This window comes from Parambassis ranga, chromosome 4 (genome assembly GCF_900634625.1).
Source record: "Parambassis ranga chromosome 4, fParRan2.1, whole genome shotgun sequence".
Lineage (NCBI taxonomy): Eukaryota > Metazoa > Chordata > Actinopteri > Ambassidae > Parambassis > Parambassis ranga.
In genome coordinates this window covers 8,000,635-8,015,945 of record NC_041025.1, presented here as the reverse complement: position 1 = coordinate 8,015,945, position 15,311 = coordinate 8,000,635, and the positions used below count along the sequence as shown (strand labels likewise).

Genomic DNA, 15,311 nt, shown 5'->3' with positions numbered 1-15,311 from the left:
TTTTCCCCCAACCACAGACCCACACAGCACAAACCTACAACTACACACTTTTTTCTTACAGTTTCACGACTATAAAATCAATAAAAAGTCATTGATTAATTGCTTTTTTCAAAAAATTAGCATTTTGGTGACAGTGCTTTACAAATTAATTTAATCACATATTAGAAACATATTTTGGCAAACAAAATGCCAAATTGTCTTAGCCACATTAAACTTTTTACAACTTTATCAACAGATAATTTGTTATATTCTGTTCTCAGGCGTAGCAATTCTTTATGTTCCCTCAGGTCTTCCTTTACATTTTTTTTTGTTCCCACATATTTAACAAAGTCCGGGTCCCGTAACCATCTTGCTTGTAGCCGCCAACTAGGGGGATTATAAACAAATTTTTCTATATGCATACTTAATGAAATAGCAGCATGATCACGTATCACTATACTGTCATACCAGCATCTTTTAATTTTTGATATTAGTTCCTTTGAAACAAGAAAGTAATCAATACGGGACGAGATTTGTGCATACTTGAGTAACAGGAATATTCTATTTTACCAGGGTTCTGCTCTCGCCAAATTTCAACCAAATTTATGTCATCTATATATTGTTTCAGTAATTTTCTTGTTTGTGCTTTATAAGTATCACAGCCTGTAGAGCGGTCTATTTCTGGGGTTAATGTACAATTAAAATCTCCTCCAATAATGTAGGAACCCCATAAAGTGGACAGAGTAAGGAAAAGATTTTCAAAAAATTTAGGATTATCTTCATTTGGGCCATATATACTGACTAAATTTAATGTAAGGAAGAGGATGGTGCCATGTGTAATGATGAATCTCCCAGCTGGGTCTTGGATTGTTTTTATAGGTTGAAATGGTATACTTCTATGGATTAAAATAAGTACACCTCTAGCATAATTACTGTATGACGCATGTATCACTTTGCCAGGCCATCTATTCTGTATCGGTTTGATATCTGAAACTGTCAAATGAGTTTCTTGGATAAAAATTATTTTAGATTTAAGCTGTTTGATCCTATTTATAACCTGTTTCATTTTAGTCAATTTCCGTAGTCCCCTAACATTCCAGCTCGTAAGGCCGCTTACGTCACAACGCTGCGCGGAGGCTGTCCCAATTCACCAAAAGTCGAAGGGTCCTTCAAATGCTGCCTCCAAATGCCTCCTTTTGCCTGAATTCGGAGGATGCATCACTACCATCCTTCATGGCCTCACATATCCCAAGATGATCCACTCTATAGAGGAGCAGCTAAACTACACGAACTAGCTCCACTGGCAGCCAGAGGAGTCCGCCAACCGTGCACCTTATATTTAAAAAAAAAAAAATATATATATATATATATATAGTCAACTCACGTTGATTTAAAAAAAATAATAATAATAATAATGAGAAATAAAACTGAGCATGCATATGTGTATATCAACGTTACATGATTGAAATTATAATACAGCTCCCTACATTGCCAAAATCCATAAAAAATACAAATATATATATATATACATACACATATACACACACAAACACACATATGTATGCATGCATGTGCACATATACGTATGCATGCATGCATACATGCAAGGTCCTGGACGAAGAAGAGTTTGTTTCCCCCATGCATGATGTCAAGTTGTTTAATGGAGCGAAAGACAAACTCCCGGTCTTGAAATTTCAGGAATCGAATGAGAACCGCTCTATTCTGGTTTGGTTTTGGTGGTGCTGGGGTTCGATGAGCCCTCTAGGATGAAGGTCCTATCTGTGTCCAGTTCCAGCCAGCGAGGCAACATGCCCTGTATGAATTCAAGTAGCGTTTGGTTGCCTTCAGCACCCTCTCGCAGGCCGAACAGCCGCAGGTTATTCCTTCGACTTTGATTTTCAAGGGCCTCAGTCTTGGTTTCCAGGTACGCGATTCGTTTCATAGCGTTGGTCAAATCAGTGGTGTGTTTCTCCAACTGGTCCTCTGCCAATGTTATACGGTTTTCAGCTTCTTCCATTCTGGTGGTATTGGCAGCTACATTCTGCTTCACTTCTGACATACTGTTTTCCAAGGCCGTGACAGAGTTGGCCATTTTACTCAAGCGGCCATCGATACTGTCTAGTTTAGATTCAAACTCAGAGCAAAGTGACTTAAGTTCAACAAGCACCGCTAACAGGTCCGCCATGCTGCTTGTGCTGTCTTCGTCTCCCCTACAGTCAGTGGGGTGCTGATTTTCGGCCTCTGGGAACCGCGTTTTTGAGTGAAAAAGTCACTGTCTTTGACTGTAGTAGCTTTAGACATAATCCCAGATCAGTTAGTATTGTTGACTTGCAGTTTCAAAATTATTTAGTGCGAAGTTGTACAGAGCATCCACATTATGCCGCCATCTTGATCCGTTGCTCAAAAGCGCCCAAGTAATTAGAATTTTTACCAAAATGAGCATCTGCTGGTTTTCCGGTAGATCTTTCAGGAGTGCATGAAGACTAGGGATGTCCCGATCAGGTTTTTTTGCCCTCGAGTCCGAGTCTGAGTCATTTGATTTTTTTTTTTTTTTTTTAAAAACGCCACCATGTAGACAGAAACACATAAAATAGCAGAGATGGCACCAGAGGATTGGGCAAGAGGACTAGACTGGGTGGCGCTGCAGCGAGTGCCGCCAGTAAGAAGGCAGAGAACTTCACTCGTACAACGCGGACTCTCTTTGATGGCACGTTATTCATAAGCATGTTTAGTGTTGTGGTGAATTGTGTGGAAGTGTTGAACCGGTGTTGAGCAGCTTCACAGCTCTCTGTGTTGCTGTAACCAGCGTCCAAGCCCTGCAGCGCTGTGACGCACCGTGGCGACGCAGACAGCGAGCTGACAGAGGTCTGCTCAGAACATCCCGTAAACTTCACACAATGAGTTAAAAAATAAGAGCTACCTGTTGGTTTGACACATTTTAAGACAGAAGCCGCGGGCCATATTAAATCTGACGGCCGGACTTTGCACACTTTATACGCTACGACGCACGGAGTGACGCCTTTTGTCATCCAGCCTCTTTGACAGCGAGAGGGGGAGAGAGAGAGGAAAACAAACCAGCGTGCAAATGTAATTTATCGCGGCCGAAAAACTTATCGAGCCCATTTAAAGTTATCGTGCAATTAATTGATTTATTGTTTATCGCGACAGGCCTGTGTGTGCGTGCGCCGCCACACTGGGAGATTTCACACACGCAGCACATCGAGGTCTCGAACCAGGACCTGTCGCACCAAAAGCAGCTGTCATACCCCTGCACTACAAGACACAGAGCCACCCTGCACAGAAGGCGTTAACTTTGACAGCCCTAAAAAGTATATATCCGAGTCCTGACCGGGAGGTAATGTCCGATTCCGGGCCCGATTTCCGATCATGTGATCGGATCGGGACATCCCTAATGAAGACAATTGTTGATCTCTTCTGAAATGATCTTCAATGGCACAGTGATGATGGATATGATGGTCACAACAATCCCCTGAAAAGAAACAGATGTTCAGAGACTATAGTTCAAGCAGACCTAGTTTGGAGTGAATAATTAAATACACTGAAGTGAGACACCTGGGAAATGCAACTAATTCAGTGACCTACCTTGGTTAGAGGTACCAGCACAATGGGGTGGAACACTATTGACTCATAGTATTTCTTCCAAGGGTCATCTTGAGTCCAAGTGCTTCTCAACCACTCTGCAGGGAGACAATACAAGATCCTTAGCAGCAGTAACCAGCTAGATAATGTTAGCACAGTTAAACTTTCTTGTTGAGGATCGTGACCTCTGATGCTGATTTGAATTTGCCTGATTGACCACTGCAGGGCTTTGGTCAGAAAGCTCGCGGGACATCAGGTGAGTTTATAAATTTTACTGCAGGACTTTCTGGATACAGCGGTGCATTTTTGATACAGAGCAATACAGTGCACTGTAGAGGGCAGTTTCTGAAATATATTTAAAACTGTTTTAGCATTGCATACTGCTTAAATGAATACAGTAAATAATAACTTCACAGTAAATAAAATACATTCAAATAAGGATTTACTGTCACGTAGTCACATGTGCTGTTTCCACCTTTAACCATGTAACATAAATATTGTAAAGGAACGGCCCGGAGACGTTGCTGTTGCTTAATCCCACAACGGGTCTTTATTCAACATCAGCAGAATGCGCTACAATTGCGGCCACTGAGTCCGGCAACCACACAACAGGGCAGTCTCAACGACACTCAAAACTAACTGCCCGACAGAACCACAACACCCACAATTCCACTGGCAGTAAGACTCTGCCTGTCCAATCACTGTGCGTGCACACCTTAGAAATCCCGCGCACGAACAGGACTGGCAGGCAGTTGAGGGCTCGTCAGGACACACACCCACCCCAGGTCACTGCCCCCCCCCCCCCATAAAGGTCCTCGCCCACGAGGACAGAGCAGGAAAGAAAAGAAAAAGAAAAAAACACATGATGCCAAGAGTTAGTAAACATTAACACCAATTATACCCCCCCCAAGTCCAACATTCTTTCACAAGTCACAACTTCCCCCTTTTTTTTTTTTTTTTTTTCTTGTTGCTTTTTTTTTTTTTTTTTTAGCCAGGAAGATCCGGGTAGACTACCGTCACTTCCAGTGAGACCGAGGCACATTCTTGCCCCACAACTAATGATCTCACCACTAGCTACCTATTACTGCTGCCCTAAGGGCCCGACAAAGTCCAAGAGGTGACGTGGAAGCCTCCTCCTCCGCTGCGGACGCCCCCCCTGTTGGCCTGGGGAACAGGTTAAAAGGTTGGGGCTGGGAAACTGGGTGACTGTAGGACAGCTGACGTCTGCTTCACCAGAAAACGTTGCAGAGGCTGACTGGCCTGCTTCCCGGCCGCCCTGCATCGACCCTGAGGAAAGGGCCACAGGTGTTGAGGTTCCTTGAACAGGGGAAACCAGAGGCCTTGAAGCTTGCGAGACCCTGTCCCCCTGATACAGAGCCAGCCTGTCTCGATGGAGTTCCACCTTCTTCTGCCTGTTGGGCATTTGCACTCTATAGACCACCTCTCCAAGTCTCTCCAAGCTCCGGCCTGGACCCATCCACTTGCTGTCAAGCTTAGGACACCGGCCCTTTTTCCGCTGAGGGTTGTAAATCCAAACCAATTCTCCAATTGATAACTGTCGCCCTCGGGCCCTCACGTCATAATTCCTCTTTTGCCTCACGCTGCTCACGCTGCTCTTTGCTGCTGCTTCCGGGCAAACTCATGAGCTGTTTCCAGGCGATCCTGCAGCAGCCTAGCATACTCAGGGCCTGGAGGGACATCTGGTGAATCCGGTGGCCGACCAAAAGCCAGCTCAGCTGGAGTGTGCAGCTCTCTGCCCAACATCAGGAGGGCTGGGGTGCAAGAGGTGGACTCCTGAGCGGCACGCCATCAGCACCAAAGGCAAGTGCGAGTCCCAGTCCCGCTGGTGTTTGGAGGTGAGAATGGCCAGTTGCTGCCCCAGAGTGCGGTGAAACCTCTCCACTAGACCATCACTCTGAGGGTGTAAAGGGGTGGTTCTGGTTTTCTGAATACCCAGGCGCTCACACATGACAGCAAAAACCCGAGACTCAAAATTCCTCCCCTGATCACTGTGAATGGTCTCTGGGACTCCGAACCGGCTGAACATGCCCTCCACTAAAGCGTCCACAACCGTCTCGGCTTCTTGGTCAGGGAGGGCATACGCCTCTGGCCACTTTGTGAAGTAGTCCATAACAGACAAGACATAGCGATTGCCCCTGTCAGAGCGTGGTAGCGGTCCCATTACGTCCACCGCCACTCTTTCCATTGGGGACCCCACCAGGAACTGTTGCAGAGGAGCATGGGAACGGTCAGGGGGCCCTTTACGTGCTGTACAGAGGTCACAGCGGCGGCAAAAATCCTCCACATCCCTCCGGCACCGACTCCAGTAGAAACTTTGCCTCAGACGGCGGAGGGTCTTTGCGACCCCAAAGTGGCCCGACCCTGCAGCTCAGTGCATGGCTCTGAGCACCCTCTGTCACAGGCCTCTAGGGACTACCACCTGCCACCTCTCCTCCCCTGTTGCCAGATCTTTCCATGCCCTCTGAAGAATGCCCTGCTGCATGCGTAAAGCCCCAAACTGTGCCCACAGGGCTTTGGTTGCAATGGCCAGGCTGGCAACCTTCTCCCATGGGGGTTTGTGCTGAGACTCCATCCACTGCAACACAGGCTGAAGGTCAGGATCCTGCTCCTGCTCCTGCTTCCACTCTGCTTCACCCACTAACTGCAGCTCCCTGCATATAATCCCCTCCGGCAGTTCTGCTGGGTTACAAGCGCCTCCTTCCTCAAGCAACTCCTCCTCTCGAGTTTCCCTCCTGTCACAGTGCTGACAGTCGTCAGCAGCACAGGGGCGGCGAGAAAAGGTTACCTGATCTGTGCTCCACACCAAAGTTTAATGACTGCAGCTCTTCGATCCACCTAGCGATCTGCCCCTCTGGTTCTTTGAAAGACATAAGCCACTGAAGTGCTGAGTGGTCAGTTCGCACAGTGAAAGGCAGGCCACAGAGGTAGTACCTAAAGTGCCGGATCGACAGCACCACTGCCAGAAGCTCCCTGCGAGTGACACAATAACGGCGGTGCAGTTTCAGTCCGGCCGCTCTGATCTTTTCCAGCACCACCCGCAGTGATTCCAGTGTCGCCTCAAAGGAGCCACCATGCACCAGGATATCATCCAGGTAGACCACACACTGTTGCCGTGGGACCCCGGCCAACACCTTGTCCATCAACCTTGCAAAGGTGGCTGGGGCATTACACAGGCCAAAGCTGAGAACCTTGAACTGCCATAATCCCCGGCCGGTGCAGAAAGCTGTCTTTGGCCTGGACTCTGGGGCCAATGGGACTTGGTAATATCCACTGCGTAGGTCCAGAGAGGAGAACCACGAGGACCCTGCGACCAGGTCCAGTGTCTCATCTATCCGGGGCAGGGGATAAGAGTCCTTTCTAGTCACCGCATTTAATGGCCTGTAGTCTGAGCAACACCTCCATCCAGTCCCCTTCTTGGGGACCATGACCACTGCAGCAGCCCAGGGACTGTCAGACGGCTCGATGATGTCTGCTCTCAACATCATCTCTACTGCGTCATCACATGCCTGTTGGCGTGCCAGAGGTAGGCGCCGCGGGCGACATTTGATTGGCCGTGCATCTCCTGTGTCAATCACATGCTCAACCAGACCCGTCCTCCCAACATCCTCCTCACTCCATGCAAAGCTGTCCTTAAATTCCACCAGCAATCGCCACAGCTGCTCTCTTTGCTGAGCACCCAGGTTAGCAGAGTTTATTCTCCAAATTCCCTTCAATGCCGACAGGTCTTCCCCCTCTCTTGAGCATGGCGAGTACCTGAGAGCGGAAGGTGGATCCCCTGGAGTCTCTGTCTTGTCAACCCAGGAGCTGCTGCGGCCCCTAGGGACCCTGTGGCCGCTGGTGCAGGCTTGGGCGTTCACAAGGTTGGACGAGGGAACGGGCAGCCTGACTGGGGGTAGAGCTGAAGTATTACCAGGAGTCAGCAAAACAACAGGTCCCCCGCGGAATGTTGCGGTGCCCTTGCCAAGGTCCAGCACACAGCCTGTGGCCGTCAGAAAGTCCATGCCTAGGATACAGGGGTCCTGCACTGCAGCTATCCACACCCGCTGGTGTTCTGCACTTCCCCCTACTGCAACCGTCATCATGCTTTTGCCAATCATTGGTGACATCCCACCGGTGGCCGTGAGCAGGTTTACTGAGGTGGGCTTGAGATGGGACCCAGCCGGAACCATGTCTGGTCTCACCACTGTCACTGTTGACCCTGTGTCCACCAGCGCTGTGCAGGGCACTCCATCCACAGTGGCTGGTACGTAGCCAGAGTGGCCCACTCGTGTGCGTCCCACCGCAACCACCAGCTTGAGATCTGCATCTTCTTCTGAGACCAGGGGGATAGAATTACGGGTCCGCATATCCCCCACTATGCGGTCCCGGAAGAGTTTCCCTGCTTCCGCCGTTCTCTCCGGCACTCTCTAGCCAGATGTCCAGGCTGACCGCACTCCCAGCATAGCCCAGGACCAGGGCGTGACTGGCGTGTGGGCTGCAGAGCCACAGCCCTTATCATCTCAGTCAACTCGTCCACCCAGGCTGGCTTCTCATCTTTTTTAGGACAGTCTGAAACCCCCCTCACCATGGCTGGGCCCGCCATCCCACAGCTGCCAACAGACACACCCCACACAATCTCCCTCTCCATTGCCATCTCCGTGGCTGCCTGCAGCGTCTGGGGGTGCTGTAGCTGTACCTGTATCCGCAGCTCAGCAGGACAGAGGGCTCTTATGAACTGGTCCCGAGCAAGCTCAGCCTGCACAGAGAGAGGCATGTGCGCATATGCCCGCCTGGTCAGGCTCTCTATGTCATTCGCCAACACCCGCAAAGGCTCGTCTGGTCTCCTGCACCGGTTGCTCAGTTCATTACGAAGCAGCTCAGGCTGCACATATTGTCCAAAGCGTCTCCGGAGGGCTGACACCAAAGCACCATAATCACATCTATCCTCCACACTCAGCAACAGCAAACATGACAGGGCTTCATCCGTGAGGCACAAAGCTAACTGCAGCGCTTTAGTCTCTGTTGACCACCCCTCTGCCTGAGCCAAAAGTTCGAATTGGGCATGGAAAGCTTCCCAATCCGCCTTACCCGAATACTTAGGTGTTTTCACGCCCGGGCCAGTTGCACTGAGATGGGCGCCGCCATGTTTGTTTACATTCCGAGTTCCGACCTGCGGCCCGGATGTGGCTGGGGCACTGTTAGGACGGTCTCTGGCTGTCGGAGAAACGCCTGCGTCTCTGGCCATCTCCGCCAGGTCCGTTTTCAGCCGTACCTTAGCCTCCCGTGCTGCTCTGGAGAACCCTCTGAGCGTGCCTTCCGACCACCCGCCAGCGTCCTCCTCCCCCTCCATCTTTACCTTCGCCCCGCCGTAGCAAGCCATGCCAAAGTGCCAAAGTCCAGAAAAAAAAATCACTTCTGACACCAATGTAAAGGAACGGCCCGGAGACGTTGCTGTTGCTTAATCCCACAACGGGTCTTTATTCAACGTCAGCAGAATGCGCTACAATTGCGGCAACTGAGTCCGGCAACCACACAACAGGGCAGTCTCAACGACACTCAAAACTAACTGCCCGACAGAACCACAACACCCACAATTCCACTGGCAGCCCTCCCCCACTCTGCCTGTCCAATCACTGTGCGTGCACACCTTAGAAATCCTGCGCACGAACAGGACTGGCAGACAGTTGAGGGCTCGTCAGGACACACACCCACCCCAGGTCACTACAATATGTAGCTAAAATTAAGCTTGAGGCTAACAGCCATATAAACACTGAATTAGCTTAGCTTGCTAAATCGCGATTATGCTAACAGGCAAACCGGACCTCTTAAAGAGTACAAACATACGCCATGGGGAAGCTACACTAACAGAGGAGGTAAGTAACATGTACTCATTCATCTCACATCAGTGGGAACATAACTTACATCGTCAGTGACTGCTGCACCGTTGTAAACATGAAATGGAGAACGTGAGGAAAGCAGAGTATCTTCTGTTAGGTAGCTGAAGCAGAATAGTACAACAAAGTATTTCATCAAGTGATAGTACAGATTGTCACCGTTAGCTAGCTAGCTCTGCTCGCTCAACCGAAAACTAAAGTTGAAAAAAATATATATTCTCTACTCCAACTGAAACGTAGATAACTGTATACGCGTGGATATCAGTGAATATATAAGATTTTAAACCAAACAACAATGGTTGCCCGGTCACGCTTCTGCGCGAATTACAAGCCGACACTATGAAGAGTAATGAAGCAACGGCTGCAGGAAGAAACGATGAGAAACAGATCCAGGACAGTCATCAGATGTCTGACAGCCACAAAAGGTAAACGCATGAGGGGACACCGTGCTTTGGATTTCTTTAAATTCATGAATGAAGTGAACACATCTGTCTGTGCTGTTTCACACAGAACTGTGACTCTGAGCTCTATGCTTGCTTGCTGCTATCTACACTTACTGCTCCTGGACTTGGTGACAGCGGGATTTGATGTGAACGCTGACAGGAGAGGTTCATGGAAACTTTATTTATAGCACTAACCACACACATTTACACAAATTGTTTTTACTGAGGTTTTAATGTGTAAAAAGTATCTCTTTAAAATTACTGGAACAAGGCTTCATGAAATCCTCAGAAACAGGTATTTTAATATCTTAAAAGCAACTTTAACAAATGTTGTAAAATATTGAAACAGCATCTGCTGAGAACATCATCAGAATGAGACCTACAAGATATGCTGCACAGATATACTCTACACAGCATTCCAGTTGTTTATACCACCACTGGCTGTAAAGTTTGATTTTGGAAAAAACACATTTCAGGAATCGAATGAGAACCGCTCTATTCTGGTTTGGTTTTGGTGGTGCTGGGGTTCGATGAGCCCTCTAGGATGAAGGTCCTATCTGTGTCCAGTTCCAGCCAGCGAGGCAACTGTATGAATGCCCTGTATGAATTCAAGTAGCGTTTGGTTGCCTTCAGCACCCTCTCGCAGGCCGAACAGCCGCAGGTTATTCCTTCGACTTCGATTTTCAAGGGCCTCAGTCTTGGTTTCCAGGTATGCGATTAGTTTCATAGCGTTGGTCAAATCAGTGGTGTGTTTCTCCAACTGGTCCTCTGCCGACGTTATATGGTTTTCAGCTTCTTCCATTCTGGTGGTATTGGCAGCTATATTCTGCTTCACTTCTGACATACTGTTTTCCAAGGCCGTGACAGAGTTGGCCTTTTTACTCAAGCGGCCATCGATACTGTCTAGTTTAGATTCAAACTCAGAGCAAAGTGACTTAAGTTCAACAAGCACCGCCGACAGGTCCGCCATGCTGCTTGTGCTGTCTTCGTCTCCCCTACAGTCGGTGGGGTGCTGATTTTCGGCCTCTGGGAACCGCGTTTTCGAGTGAAAAAGTCACTGTCTTTGACTGTAGTAGCTTTAGACATAATCCCAGTTCAGTTAGTATTGTTGACTTGCAGTTTCAAAATTATTTAGTGCGAAGTTGTACAGAGCATCCACATTATGCCGCCATCTTGATCCGTTGCTCAATAGCGCCCAAGTAATTAGAATTTTTACCAAAATGAGCATCTGCTGGTTTTCTGGTAGATCTTTCAGGAGTGCATGAAGACAGTTGTTGATCTCTTCTGAAATGATCTTCAATGGCACAGTGATGATGGATATGATGGTCACAACAATCCCCTGAAAAGAAACAGATGTTCAGAGACTATAGTTCAAGCAGACCTAGTTTGGAGTGAATAATTGAATACACTGAAGTGAGACACCTGGGTAATGCAACTAATTCAGTGACCTACCTTGGTTAGAGGTACCAGCAGAATGGGGTGGAACACTATTGACTCATAGTATTTCTTCCAAGGGTCATCTTGAGTCCAGGTGCTTCTCAACCACTCTGCAGGGAGACAATAGAAGATTCTTAGCAGCAGTAACCAGCTAGATAATATTAGCACAGTTAAACTTTCTTTTGGTATTCTGTCAATTGATCTTTCAGCTGTGGTTCCATGGCTGCGAAAGCCTCTGTGAGTTCTCGCTCAGCCCCGCGGAAGTTGGTGCCACAGTCTGACAGCAGTTCCTTTGGTCGACCCTGCCTGGCGATGAAACGCCGAAGAGCGTGGAGGAAGGCATCTACATTCGTAGAGTTGAGAAGCTCTATAGCTGTGTCCCAATTCCGGGTCTGCATCCTTTTGAGTGCGCATTTTAAGGCCGCTTACGTCACAATGCTGCGCGGAGGCTGTCCCAATTCGCCAAAAGTCAAAGGGTCCTTCAAATGCTGCCTCCAAATGCGTCCTCCTTTTGCCTGAATTCGGAGGATGCATCGCTACCATCCTTCATGGCCTCACATATCCCAAGATGCTTTGCGGGCTTATTTTTTTTCCCCAACAATGGCGGGCAATGCAAGTAGCAGCAGTGGCAGCGGCGCCAAATACACATTTAAATGTAAGTAACAAGCTTTTTGCTCAAGGCTAGGATTTCAGGGGGTCTTTTTTATCATCATAGCATAGCATAGCATTTCGAAAAATGTACGTTTTATTTTAAAAACATGACGTGAATAACGCTAACACTGGAATGTGATGCGTTGTAAGCTAACCTGTTGATACGATCACTCACGTAACATGAAAAGCTGTCACTTTCAAATGTGTTGGATGTTAACTTATACCTTATATAACTGTGCTGATATTCGTGTACCTCACATCAGGGCTGTGTCTCAGGTAAATTTGTTCTCATACGTTAGTTAACTGTTCACTCCTCTTACAATTATAACGATGTGTTATGAGCCCAGTTAATACTGTAAACGTTTTGATTTAATAGTTAATACAATATCATTTAATATAGTATAAAGCGTAGATAACCTGAGGAGCAATATTATCGTTATTATATGATTTCGCCTGTTGACATTCCAAAAAAATATGCTTTACATGTAATTCTGTTGTAGGGAACAAGGAACAGACAGAGGAGTTGATTAAACTCCGGGGTATTAGGACAGAGGCCCTCTATTGCCCCGCCTGTCCTAATTGCCTCCATCCCTGAGGACACACCAGGGCCAGGTGCTGCAGAGGGTGAGCAGCATGAGGAGGAAGAGGAGGATGATGATGAGAGGCAGCCAGGAGGGCAAAGGAGAGCAAGGAGGAAGAGGAGGAGAGTGGATGAGGAAATGTTGGACTTGATTAGAGAGGACATGAGGCTGCAGAGAGAGGCTGAGGAAAGGAGAGAAAGAGAGAGCAGAGAGAGGATGGAGAGACTTTTTAATTTATTGGAGAGGATGGTGGACAGGAGGTGATTTTTTTTTCTTTTTTGAAGGTTTACAGTTCTATGTTGTTTGTTATTTAAATTGTTGTTTGTTATTTAAATAAATAATACTTGTTAAATTGTATATTGAATTTTTATTGTCATTGTGTTCCTTGTTACAACAGTAAATAATTTCTTTTTTATGTACAAGTATTTAATAAGTCATTTCTATTTACAAGTGGGCATTCTTGAAATGTACAACTATTTACAAAAGATCAGCAGAAATGACTATATACAAAGAACATATATACATTTTTGGCTGAGCAGGAGTCCCTGGTGGTGCTGCTGGACCGGATGGGATGCCACGTTGAAGACCTTGGAGTCCTCTGGCTGTGAGTGGGACATCATCTCGGGGGAGGGGGATGCCTGTCTCCACTGTCCACAACATCGTCCATCAGGGTTTGCAGGGCTGACACAACCAATGGCTGCCATGTTACTAAAGATGTTTAAAAAGAGCCAAGTAATAATTACTTCAACAGAACTGTTTCCAAAGCAGCTTGAAATTGAAATAGCTATAAAATTACTATACTTGCCCTCTAAAGGTAATCATGGTCAAGTATACCCTCCTCTAGGGCAGACACCTCAGCAGACAGCTGATCCTGCCAGGGTCAAAGGCACACTGAGTCCAGATATAGACATGTATGTCACTCAAAAGTGTCAATAATAATTTAAGTAATTAGAATTTTTACCAAGATGACTATCTGCTGGTTTTCCGGTAGATTTTCCATGAGTGCATGAAGACAGTTATTGATCTCTTCTAAAATGATCATCAATGGCTCAGTGATGAGGTGTTTGATGGTCACAACGATCGCCCGAACAGAAACAGATGTTCAGAGACTATAGTTCAAGCAGACCTAGTTTGGAGTGAATAATTAAATACACTGAAGTGAGACGCCTGGGAAATGCAACTAATTCAGTGACCTACCTTGGTTAGAGGTACCAGCAGAATGGGGTGGAACACTATTGACTCATAGTATTTCTTCCAAGGGTCATCTTGAGTCCAGGTGCTTCTCAACCACTCTGCAGGGAGACAACACAAGATCCTTAGCAGCAGTAACCAGCTAGATAATGTTAGCACAGTTAAACTTTCTTGTTGAGGATCCTCCCCCTCGAGGATGGTAGGCAAGGATGTAGTCTTCTAGATGCTTAGGTGTGCGGCGTTGCCTTGTGATCCGCTCTTGTGCACCCGTATGTGGGGGGAGTGTTATATCTTCATCTGATGACATATTCTGCAGCAGTCAACATCCGGCTCGAAGGACCTTTGTTGAGGATCGTGACCTCTGATGCTGATTTGAATTTGCCTGATGGACCACTGCAGGGCTTTGGTCAGAAAGCTCACGGGACATCAGATGAGTTTATAACTTTTACTGCAGGACTTTCTGGATACAGCGGTGCATTTTTGATACAGAGCAATACAGTGCACTGTAGAGGGCAGTTTCTGAAATATATTTAAAACAAAGGACTGTTTTAGCATTGCATACTGCTTAAATGAATACAGTAAATAATAACTTCACAGTAAATAAAATACATTCAAATAAGGATTAACTGTCACGTAGTCACATGTGCTGTTTCCACCTTTAACCATGTAACATAAATATGTAGCTAAGCTTGAGGCTAACAGCCATAAAAAACACTGAATTAGCTTAGCTTGCTAAATCGCGATTATGCTAACAGGCAAACCGGACCTCTTAAAGAGTACAAACATACGCCATGGGGAAGCTACACTAACAGAGGAAGTAAGTAACATGTACTCATTCATCTCACATCAGTGGGAACATAACTTACATCGTCAGTGACTGCTGCACCGTTGTAAACATGAAATGGAGAACGTGAGGAAAGCAGAAGGAACTGCATAAACTGCCTTCAAAATAAAACGCTCCCTGTGAAAATAAAATGAATACATTCGCTACTTTAAACACATCTAACTTGAAGAATTCTTAACATTTCTATTAAAAGAAAAACTTTGCTGCTTTTGTGTTCTTAGGGGAAATATGGAAAAACACACAACAGAATGAAGAGTAAAATGTTAGCATGAACCACAGAGCCACAACAAGTTAATGGGACACAGTAGGCTGTGAAGAACCAAGCTTCTTCTTTAGAGCAGCTTACAGAAAACATTGAAATAAAGCCATTAACAGCTGCAGCTTAACTGAAGAAGTGATGTATGAACGTAAAGATTTATATATGGAGAAAAATGTGTCCGCAAAAAGTGATCCACACAGAAGCGAGAAGATAATTCATACAGTAATAGTCTTCGTTGTTACACAGAGAAAAGACAACTCTCTCTCTACAAATACGTCATGTGTGTTCATGCTTGTTACCTTTCATATAATCACTCCACTCCATGTTGTTCACTCCAGTGCCATTGACCATCATATTATTCTGATCAGCAATACCCTAAACCACAACAAAAATAACATATTTAGAAACTGATAAAAAAAACATTAATTAGCT

The 15,311-nt window shown here is 46.5% G+C and overlaps 1 long non-coding RNA gene across 1 annotated transcript; it reads right to left on the bottom strand.

The window, feature by feature from the left end:
* Positions 1 to 13,570: 13,570 nt before the first annotated feature.
* On the bottom strand, positions 13,571 to 14,679 carry LOC114434949 (uncharacterized). The gene is made up of 3 exons (XR_003670525.1): positions 14,643 to 14,679; positions 13,783 to 14,295; positions 13,571 to 13,711 (listed from the first exon to the last, which is right to left on the bottom strand). It is a non-coding gene; the product is annotated as an uncharacterized LOC114434949 (long non-coding RNA).
* Between the last annotated feature and the right edge of the window lie 632 nt (positions 14,680 to 15,311).